Raw genomic sequence first — 4287 nt, 5'->3', positions numbered from 1 at the left:
AGATAGATAGATAGATAGATAGATAGATAGATAGATAGATAGATAGTTGGATGGATGTAGACATGGATGTAAAAGTCAACATAATGATTCTCCTCTATGATGCCTTTTCTATGATCATACTATATTACTGCTGCATTTTATGTTAGCTGTTTTCTTAGTGTGCTTGTGCACCTGGTGAATGCCTAAGAATGTGACTATTTTCTGCATTAAAATCTGTATCCAAAAAAATAAAACCCTAAAAAGCCATTATCTTAATGAGTTTTGTAACTATTTTGATCATGCATAAAGAAGAATGGACAAGAGAAACTGCTCATCTGCACCTGAATTTCTTCTGTTGGGAATTACCAACAAGCCAGAGATGAAAGTAACTTTGTTCATAGTATTTCTGATTGTTTACCTTACTATTCTTCTGACAAATCTAGAAATGATCACATTAATCAGAACGGATCCTCAGCTTCACACACCAATGTACTTCTTCCTCAGCCATCTCTCTTTGTCTGACGTTTGCTATTCCACTGCAGTTGGCCCCAAGATGCTGGTAGACCTTCTTGGAGAAAATTCAATTTCCTTTGTTAGCTGTTTTCTCCAACTCTTGATTGTCTCTATTTTTATAGATGTTGAGTGCATGCTTCTGGCAGTGATGGCCTTTGATAGGTACAAAGCCATCAGCAACCCTCTGATGTGTGCTGTGGACATGTTTAGTAAAGTTTGTTGTCAGTTCTTAACTGGAATTTACCTGATAGGAACTATAGACGGCTTGATACATGCCTCATTGGCATTCAGCTTATGTTTCTGTGGCTCTACTCAGATTAATCACTTCTTTTGTGATTTACCTCCTGTCTTACTTCTTTCCTGCTCTGACACACAGCTCAATGAACTTGTATTATCTGCTCTTTTTGGTTTTATTGAACTGAGCACCATCTCAGGAGTCCTCATTTCTTATTGCTACATCATCTCATCTGTGGTAAAGATCAGCTCTACTGGGGGATGGTTCAAGACTTTCTCTACCTGTGCATCCCACCTGACTGCAGTTGGGATTTTCCAGGGGAAATGATCTTCATGTATTTTAGACCTAGCTCTGCCTACTCTCTAGATCAAGACAAAATGACATCAGTCTTTTACCTCCTCATTATTCCCATGATAAACCCTCTGATTTACAGTTTGAGGAACAAGGATGTGAAAGAAGCCTTGAGCAGACTCAAAAATAAAAGATTACTTTAAGAAAATGCATTACATTTACACAAGCATATTTATGATAGTTGAGGTTTTATATTCTACAATTCATATGAATCAATAACATCAGTTTGTTAAAGATATGAAGTGTTTAGCATACTATAATATCTAAGTAATTGTTTTAGACTCTAAATATATCCTACTATTATAATGCATTTTGCTGATGTTTAATTCTCATGTTATGAAACTTTTATTACCAATCAACTCTGATTCTTCTTCTATTTTGTTATTTAGACTTAAATGTACTATTATATGATTTATTTCATTTTTCTACATTTTTGTGCTCTGAATTTCTTCACAAACAAACAATGTTTTTCAAGAATGAGTATATGCCAGTGGAATTAAGCTGAGTACTCTAAACTTTGTGTTTATGATCAGGTGAATCCAAAATTGAAAAAGACACAGAGACACAGGAACTACTCTTCAGGAAAAATAAATAATATATTCACATGGGCAGCTCATTGACTTTGGGCTGAATTGCTTCTTCTTATATTTCAATATCTACCTGTGTGGTAGAGGAAGGAAATGTATCATAGAGTTTATTATTAAATAAATTATTTAGTTGTGAACAAGTCCATACTAGTTCGAATTTAAAGAACTTTGACATATGTTGCTTGAAAAAAAAGCTATTTAAAGGATTCTACTATAAAATTCTTCTATGCTGGAGTTACAAACTGTCAAGCCCTCCACTTTTCTTCCATTCTCTCTATTTTAATCACAGTGAAATGTTCTCTTGTACAAAAGATTTGCATCCTCAATCAAGTATTTACTGTTATTCAGTTTCTTAACTATGTACCTGCAATATAAACTGTAAAGATGTTTTCAATCTCAGAATACCAACTCTATTAACCAAAGGACTTCAGTTGTATCTGAGATACAAAGAGGAAAGAATAAATGAAGTCATAAAATAAAATGTCAGCACGTAGACTTTTAAAGCTTATAACATTAGTAAAGTAAATATACATTTATTAATATGTATACATAGAACTGCTTTTAAGTAGTCCATAAAGCGACTTGATACAAATGTAATGATCTAAAAATAAATATTCAGTTTCTTTAAAGTAAACAACTTTCCTGTTCTTCCTTTCCATTTTCTTTTTCATTTTTATGTCTCAGGTTACTGAAGCACTAAAGAAGCAAATCAGGTTCCTTAGGACATGTGGTTCTTACATTGAATGTTGCCATAAGACAAGGTGACATCATTTTCCATTTCAATTTATTCTCTTTTTTTGTTGAAAATATACTTTTATATTATATATGTTGATTATGTTTTCCCCTTCCACTATTCTTCCAAGGTACTCTGCACCACCCCTCCTTTTAGTATCTACATGCTTCATGTTTCTCATTAGAAAACAAATGGGAAATTCACAATGATAACTCCAGCTAAGACTCCTAACAATAGTAGAATGGGTGCCAAAACTGCCCTTCTCCTGCAATACGATTGGTGACAACCCTAATTGCAGTCAGAGAACCTTCATCCACTGGACCAAGCTCATCTGGGAGTTCTGTTGAAGAGAGGGAGGAGGGATTGTAAATGCCAGGGGGCATTAAGGTCAGAGGAGGGTAACCCACAGAGAGAATTGACTGGAGCTCCTGGGAGCTCAGTGACTCTGAACCCACAGCTAGGAACCCTGCATGGGACCGACATAGGATCTCTGCATGGGTGTGACAGTTGTGTAGATTGATCCTTTTGTGGGGCTCCTAACAGTGGGATCAGGACCTGTTCCTGGCACTTAACCTGGCTTTTGGGAACTTATTTTCCATGCTGGGATGCTTTGCACAGTCTTGATGCAAAGGGGGGAGCTTGGTGCTACTTCAACTTGATGTGGTGTGCTTTGTTGACTCCCAAGGGAAGCCTGTCTCTTTCTTAAAGGAGACTGAGGTGGAGGAGGAGTGGATGCTGGGAGATGGGGGTGGGGGACTAGATAGGAGACTGGGGTAGGGAACAGGAGAAGAGGAGGTAGGGGAAACTGTGGTCAGTATGTAAAATAAATGAAAAAAAAAGAAAAAGCGGGCTTCTAAGGGATAAAAATAAAATATACTAAAATAAACCAAAAACAAAAAAATCAAAAAAGGAATAAGAAATATATAGTTTCAGAGATCCACCAGTCTGCACACAGGAATTCCAATAAACACTAAACTGGAAAACATATAAATAAGCAAAAGTCCTAAAGGGAGGGAGTGAGGAAGAAAGAGAAGGAGAGGTGGAGAAAGGGAAGGAAGGAGAGAGAAAGAGGGAGAGAATGATAAACTTTTTAAAAAATGAAAGCAAATACAGGAAAAAAACCCTTTAACGGGCATGATGAGACAAGGATTGACTAATTTCCAAGGAAGCCTTTGAATCAATTTTCAGTTAGACATCTACTGATGGGAATTCAGCCTTCCTTTAAGAGTATTCTGTTTCCCGAGTGAGGCTCACTTGGAGAAAATAACTTTTCATCTGCAAGTAGATATCACTTGGTAAAAAATTTTTGGTTTGGGGTAAGTCCATGTGTCCACTTCTTTCTGCTCTAGCACAGCATCTGCTTAAGACCTATGCCATTCCTCTGCAAGATATGTTAGTCTCTGTGTGTCCATATGCGTATTTGTTGACTCCCCATAGGAGCCCTTACCAGTTGGGAGGAGTGGATGGGAAGTGGACTTGGAGGGGAGGCAAATGGGAGGAGAGGTAGGAGAGAGAACTGTGGATGGAATGTAAAATGAATTTTAAAAGCAAAAAGATTTTTAAAAAGCATTCTATATAGGAGAAAATGATAAAAGAAAAAACTTATTTTTTTATTTTTCCATTCAACTATTTACAATTCCTTCCCTCCTCCCAATCCCCTCCTGCTCCCCCATTCCCCCTTCTCCAAATCCCCTCCTGCTCCCCCACTCTCCCTCCTCCCTCTCCCTCCCTGCTTGAGAGAGGGCAGGGAACCCTGCCCTGTGGGAACCCTGCCCTGTGGGAAGTCCAAGGTCCTCTCCCCTACATGGCCTAGGGAGCTGTGCATCCATATAGACTAGGGTCCCAAAAAGCCAGAGCATGCCATAAAAACAAGTCCCAGTGCCTTTATC

General features: G+C 37.8%; 1 pseudogene; it reads left to right on the top strand.

Moving 5' to 3' along the window:
- The first annotated feature begins 292 nt into the window (after positions 1-292).
- Positions 293-1221, top strand: LOC130869911 (olfactory receptor 5W2-like; annotated as a pseudogene).
- The last annotated feature ends 3066 nt before the right edge of the window (positions 1222-4287 follow it).

The sequence above is a fragment of the Chionomys nivalis genome, chromosome 2 (genome assembly GCF_950005125.1).
Source record: "Chionomys nivalis chromosome 2, mChiNiv1.1, whole genome shotgun sequence".
NCBI classification, from domain to species: Eukaryota; Metazoa; Chordata; class Mammalia; order Rodentia; family Cricetidae; genus Chionomys; species Chionomys nivalis.
The sequence above is the reverse complement of the archived record's forward strand: the minus strand, read 5'-3'. Positions and strand labels throughout refer to the sequence as shown.